The sequence below is a fragment of the Elephantulus edwardii genome, unplaced genomic scaffold (assembly GCF_000299155.1).
Source record: "Elephantulus edwardii isolate Elephantulus edwardi_28Jun2011 unplaced genomic scaffold, EleEdw1.0 scaffold00008, whole genome shotgun sequence".
Classification (NCBI taxonomy): domain Eukaryota; kingdom Metazoa; phylum Chordata; class Mammalia; order Macroscelidea; family Macroscelididae; genus Elephantulus; species Elephantulus edwardii.
Window position 1 is genome coordinate 26,862,298 of NW_006399758.1, and position 6,637 is coordinate 26,868,934.

The 6,637-nt window shown below is 39.9% G+C and overlaps 1 pseudogene; it reads right to left on the minus strand.

Moving 5' to 3' along the window:
* Positions 1-2,592: 2,592 nt before the first annotated feature.
* LOC102857720 lies at positions 2,593-4,470 on the minus strand (annotated as a pseudogene).
* Positions 4,471-6,637: the final 2,167 nt, after the last annotated feature.

The following is a 6,637-nucleotide window of genomic DNA, read 5'->3' on the forward strand; positions in this document are numbered from 1 at the left end:
GTCATCCCGTGTTGCCCTTTGAAATCTTCTATTCAACTCTTTAGTATCTTGAATTCTTCCCTGTGCTTTGGCTTCTCTGCGCTCCAGTGCAATCTTCAGAGTCTCTTCTGACATCCATTTTGGTCTTTTCCTCCTCTTCTGTCTTCGTAATGACCGTTTGCACTCTTCCTGGATGATACCCTTGGTAGCCTCCCACAACTCATCTGGCCTTCATTCATTAGCGTTCAAAGCCTCAAATCTGTTCCTCACAGGACAGCCATCAGACCCCGCAGACCCACCCCCTTTTCTCAGGTAATTGGAGACGAAAAAAAAAAAAATATAAGTGGCTTTAATGGAAGGGAAACTGTGAAACAGATGACTTGAAACTACTCAAAAACTCAACTTCATTGCCATCAAATCGTAACTAGCGCAAAGCTGACTGGGCAGCAGGTTTTCAAGGCTGTACATTGCGCTGGAAGAGACATTGTGCCATCTTTCTTCCTCAGAGCAGCTGGTGGGTTCAAACTACTTGACTTGGCTTTAGCAGCACAACTTTTTACCCATTAGGGCCACCAGAGCTCCCTTGGACCACAGTACTAGTTAGTATAATAAAGAAAATGCCAATGTTGTGCTATTAATTGCACCAAAGTGAAGGCCCTAAGTAAAGTTAAATACAAAATTCTAACTCCTATCCTATAACACACTTTTCCCTTCCATATTTCCCAAAGTGATACAGAGTCTGAGAAATTATTTTACTCCATAATATTTTAAAATAATATTTCTTTTTTCATTGTTGTACATTTTCTTCCCCCTCCCCTAACCAGCCCCACAATGCACCCCTTGTTCCAGATTATTGTCATACATAAAATGCTTACTCCATAATCTTGCTTCACTCCTTTGAAATGAAAATTAGAAATATGTGTATGCATAATTTATGTTCAACATTTTTGAAAGTTCTGAACAGTCATAAGATATTGCTAACATCAGAGATGGTAATAATTTATTAAATATATCTATTGTTAACCATTGTAACTGTTAATTAAAGCCTTTGAATTTTTCTTACATTTCCCCCATCCTCCCATGCTTTCCTACTTTACATTAAACTTGGGGTTCAGATAATCTAAAGCCTTAATGCAATTTAATGTATTCAAAATAGCTGCTGTAGTTGTTTAATCCTGGGTGTAACAATTGATAACAAACCTGAGTTAAATAATTCTATAACATAGAACACAACATGGACTGTCTGTTACCATCCATGCAGCCCCTTGGGGTTTAAGTAAACTTGGCCTAAACCAAAGCTTTCAAGGCCTGAGACTGCCACATGTCTTTTACCCTCTTTTCAACTTGCTGAGCCTAACAAGCCCCCTCACTGCTGTCTGCGTCCACTTCTTGTTCAGGAAAGCAAGCACTCTTTGTCAAGAGTCAATTGACTCTAGATGTATATGCTTATTTTCAGATTCTCAGTTTCATTTAATTGTTGTGTAAGTCTATCCTGATAGCAGCACTAAATTATTTTCATTATTTATAGTATGTTTTGAAATTGAAGTTGAGAGATATCAATCTTCTTATTGCATTACTTTCCTCCCCCATCATTGCTTTGATGATCTGGAGCCCTTTACAATTCTATATACACTTTTCTTACATTTCATTTAAAAATTCTCTTCTATTTTTTTGTGTTTTTTTAAAAAAATTAATGTTAATGGAAGTTTACAGAGACTTAGGGTTTCCAGTCATTCATTGTTGTACTTTTCTCCCTGCCTCCCTCCCCAAATCACTCTTCTCCTTGAAAAGAAAAACGCTTTCATTGTTATGTAATCCTTCCCCCCAAGTCTACTCCACTATGCAGCCCTTCACTCTGGACTTCTGTAATGACAAGAATACCCATTCATATATCCCTTTTAAACAGACCTCTCCCTCATCTGTTTCAATGCAATATACATCAGTCCTCCCTTCCTTTTCTGCCTTCCCTCAACCTTGATGTCAGTCCCATTTTACAACAATGGCCCCTATGCAATATTTGTCCCTTTGTGACTGAAATATTTCACTCAGCATAGTGTCCTCCAGGGTAATCCATAAAAATACTCTTCCGTCTATAAAAAATGTATTTTCTTTCTAATGGAAAAGAACTCCAACTGCAGTAGAACCTACTCTTGCTTCAGTTTCCAGATGTACTAATCAGTGATGTTGATTATGTTCTCCACATTGGATCAGTTATTCTCTTTATTTCTATTCTAGTTGTTTCATTTTTGTTTATTTGATCTCCCTGTTCTCATCCTTCTCACTTAAAATTTAAAGTAATTTTTTTCCAGTCTTCAAATATTTTTTTATTGGAAGGCCATGCATTGCCTTCATTTATTGTATTTCAAATCACTGTACATTTAACATTTTTAGTGAAAACACTGTCTGCATTTCCTAGTACAAAAAAACCCCTAAAAATTGTTTCAGGAATGTAGAGAAATATCCAACTTAAATAGCGAAAAAGTGCACCATATTTCCTGCTGCACTGCAGTCATTTCTGCATTTTCCATGTTTCTTAAATAACTCTCTTGTTTGATAACACACAATATAAAGAGCAATTATGAAAAACAGACATTTACATATACCTCTAAAGTCTCATTGAGAGTATCCTGTTGGCATTGGATAACCAATCATGGGTGCAGCTGCAGTAGCAGGATATGCATATGCCGCCTGTTGGTTTATGCCATTGTGCATATTTGGAACATTAGTTCCATATTGCTGAGTGCTATCATAACCATTCTGGTAAGTCCCTGTTGGGTTACCAGTCCTAAAACTGGTCTGTATACCAGCAGACACAAAATTACTTCCAAAGCTCCCATTGGTGTAATTTGCAGCTCTGTAAACACCATTTTGAGTTTTTGCCCCAAAATCTCTCTTAAGCAGACTAGAGTAACCTCTGTCATAATTTTCCCTGTCTCTAAAGGTATCGAATCCACCCCTTTTCCCTGTGGAGTATCTATCCCGACGATCATCCTTCATTCTTCCTCTATCCCTGGAATGACCTGAACCTCTGTCTTCAACCAACTGGAGCAACTTGGGGTTAATTGCTTGATTGGCTTAATGAAGCACAGAGATAAGGTCACTCATTTGCTTTATGTTATTAGGTGCAAAGAAAGTGTATGCTGTGCCTGTTTTGGTACTGCGAGCAGTTCTTCCAATTTGATGAATATAATCCTCTGAGGAGTTAGGGTAATAATAATTGATGACAAATTTCACATCTTCCACATCTAGCCCTCTTGAGGCCACATCTGTAGCAATCAGAGTAGGAGCTTTTCCATGTTTGAATTCATTTAAAACCCAGTCTCGTTCCTGTTGACTCTTGTCACCATGGATACCCATGGCAGGCCACCCATCTGGCCTCATTTTTCTGGTAAGCTCATCACATCGTCTTTTGGTTTCCACAAAAACAATGGTTTTATTCTCCTTCTCACTCATGATCTCTTCCATTAATAGTATAAGTTTTTCATCCTTCTCCACATCATGACACACATCCACAATCTGAAGAATGTTGTGGTTTGCACTCAGCTCCAGTGCACCGATATTTATGTGAATGTAATCCTTCAAAAAGTCTTCAGCAAGTTGTCGTACTTCTTTTGGCCAAGTTGCACTCCACATCAGGGTTTGCCTATCAGGTCTTATTTGATCCACAATCTTCCGTATTTGGGGTTCAAAGCCCATATCAAGCATTCTAACTGCTTCATCAAGGACAAGGTAGGTAGTTCTTCTTAGATTGGTCTTTCCACATTCTAAAAAGTCAATCAGCCTTCCAGGTGTTGCAATACAGATCTCCACACCTCTTTCCAAATCACGTATCTGAGGTCCCTTGGGAGCTCCACCATAAATACAAGTAGACTTCAAACGACATGCTCTACAGTACTCTGCAGCCACTTGCTGCACTTGTTGGGCCAGTTCCCGAGTTGGCGCCAGCACCAAGCAAATAGGCCCATCACCTCTCTCTAGGAATGGTTGATGATTGATGTGGACAATAGCAGGCAGCAAATAAGATAATGTTTTTCCGGATCCAGTCTGTGCCACTCCAACCATATCCAACCCACTTAAAGCAACTGGCCATCCCTGAGCTTGACTAGCAGTAGGTTCGGTGAAATTCTGTCTTGCAATCACATCCATGACATTTGCAGGAAAGTTTGCCTCATAAAAATTCAACACCGGTTTTGGGCAGTTGTGACCTCTAATTGTAACTTCCTTGCTTCTTCTGTATGTCTACACATCTTGCGCTGTGCGCCTAGCCAAATCAGGGTGTTCTTGATAAAAATTCTTCTCAAATTTGGGCAGCTCATCAAGATTCCATTTCTTTTTAACTAGCTTCTCTCCAGGGTTTCCAAACTTCTTTCCAGATAATGGCCCTGCCCTACTTCCTCCACATCGAGGCGCTCCAAACCCTCGATCCCAGCCGTGGTCTCGGTCACTCGAATAACTCGACATGGCATCAATGGTTGCGGTTGGTGTGGAAGGAAGAAGAGAATCGGACCTGAAGAGCCGCGAAGGGTGGTGACCGCGAAGTCTTGCGTAGGCGGCGGCGGCTTAGTCGGCGAAGATAAGAGGCTGAGTCGGGCAGCCGGCAAGTAAGCTGCGCAGCCGAAGAACGATGGAAATGAATGAGGCTAAAGTAATTTTTTTAAAAAAAGACATAATGTTTAAAGACGGCAAATTTATTCTCCCAGATCAATTATTTTATTTAAAGGCTACTTTAGGGGATAGTTTAAATTCAAAGTTTAAAGAGCAACTCAGGGCCATAGTTTCAGGAATGAAGAGCCTCACTGTTGTTATGTGCTGTCAAGTTGGAACCGACTCATAGCTGACCCTCTAGAAGGTTTTCAGAGGCTACAAATCATACTGGAGGAGATTTCTCACCACAAATTCAAGCCAGGCAAACTTGAACCACTTGCCTTAGAGTTGACAAGAGTAACTCTTTACCCTCTGGATCCTCAATAGGTCCAGTATATTTCCATATTAATTTGAGAAGTGACTCTTCCATTGCTGTAAAGAAGGCTACTGGAATTTTAATAGAGATTTTGTTGAGTCTACAGATGGTTTGGGGTATTATTACCATCTTAACAATATTACACCTTCTAGTCCATGAACATGGAGTATCTTTCCATTTATGGAAGTCTTCTTTGATTTCCCTTAATGATGTTTCATAGTTCTGTGTACAAGTATGTAAAAAGAGCAAGGACAGCATAGGGAGGCCCATATCTGACCTTTACTACCTCCACAAAGGGGAATTGTCCGTGTCAACAACATCTACAATACAAAACAATTTCCATGAAGACACATAAGTTTCCCATGCTCCCACACCCTTTTCTACTATCCCAACACCAATATTACTGCTCTCCTGGCTCCAAAATATGTTGTGAGAGCTTACAAATGGCACAGAACCATATTAAGAAAGTTAAACAGCTAGTAGCAGATTAAAATCCGTCGGGACAGCTGCCAAAAGGTGCTCACAAGCACCTCAGTTTTCAGTCTCACTATAGCTTTAGGTCAGGTTACAAAGCTTGGTTCGATTATGGCTGTCCCCACCATTCCCCCAGTAGTCTAACAAACTTGGGCAAATGCTCTTAGCTCTGGTTCAGTGCAGTAGCAATTCCAGGTCAGCAACGTCTCATGTGAAGTTTCTGGTTCTCTGCTTCATTTGCTGCTGCTGTAGGTCTGTCTGGCACAAGAATGTTTGATCTCAATGCATGCATTACATTCTCTTGCTTCTTTGCTGGTGGTGAGATTCTCAAAATCTGCCAGTGAATCTGCTCATTTTAGTGGCAAGACTAGCCAGTCCCCTTGTAGATAGGCTAACATGCCTTATTTACATATTCATGTCCATCTCCATGGCAAAATCAAAGTGAATGGATAGGGTAATTACTATGAAGAAGAAACTCTTAACACTTTTCAAAGTCTTTTATGTCTCTGGTTATATTTCAAGGCACTGTATTCTTTTAGATATTATTGTAAAGGGAATTACTTGTTTGTTTGTTTTAATTGATCATTGCTGGTACATAGAAGCCTAACTGATTTTTTTTTTAAATTTTATGTTTTTTTAAAAATTAATTTCAATGAACATTTACAGAGATTTTGGATTTCCATTTATTCATTGTTGCACTTTTCTCCCCGCCCACCCCACCCGCACCCCCAGTTCACTCATCTCTTTGAAAAGTGAAAGAAAAATTCCTTCATTGATATATAATCCTCCCGCACCTCCTAAATGACTTTTGTGTCTTGGGCTTGTACACTACAGCTTTCCTGAATTCATATATTGGTTTAGCTCTTTGGATATTTGCTTTGACTTCTCTTAGTTGTGGATGATGGTATCAAGTGAGACCCTCAGCTGCGACAGAAACTCAGATAAATCAAATTTAAGGGGGAAAGCAGCTTTGTTGGAAGGATTCACAGAACTGAAGTTTCCAGAGCGGTTCCAGACATTTTGAGGCTGTGTCCTGGGTTCTAGGAAGGGTTTTTGTTGTTATGTGCTATTGATTCGAGTACAACTCATAGCGACCCTGTGAACAACAGATCTGAACCCTGTCCTGTAGTGGGCCATCCTCATCATTTCTGACACATTTGAGTTCATTGCTGCAGTCACTGTGTAAATTCATCTGGTTTGAAGGTCTTCCTCTCTTTTACCAAC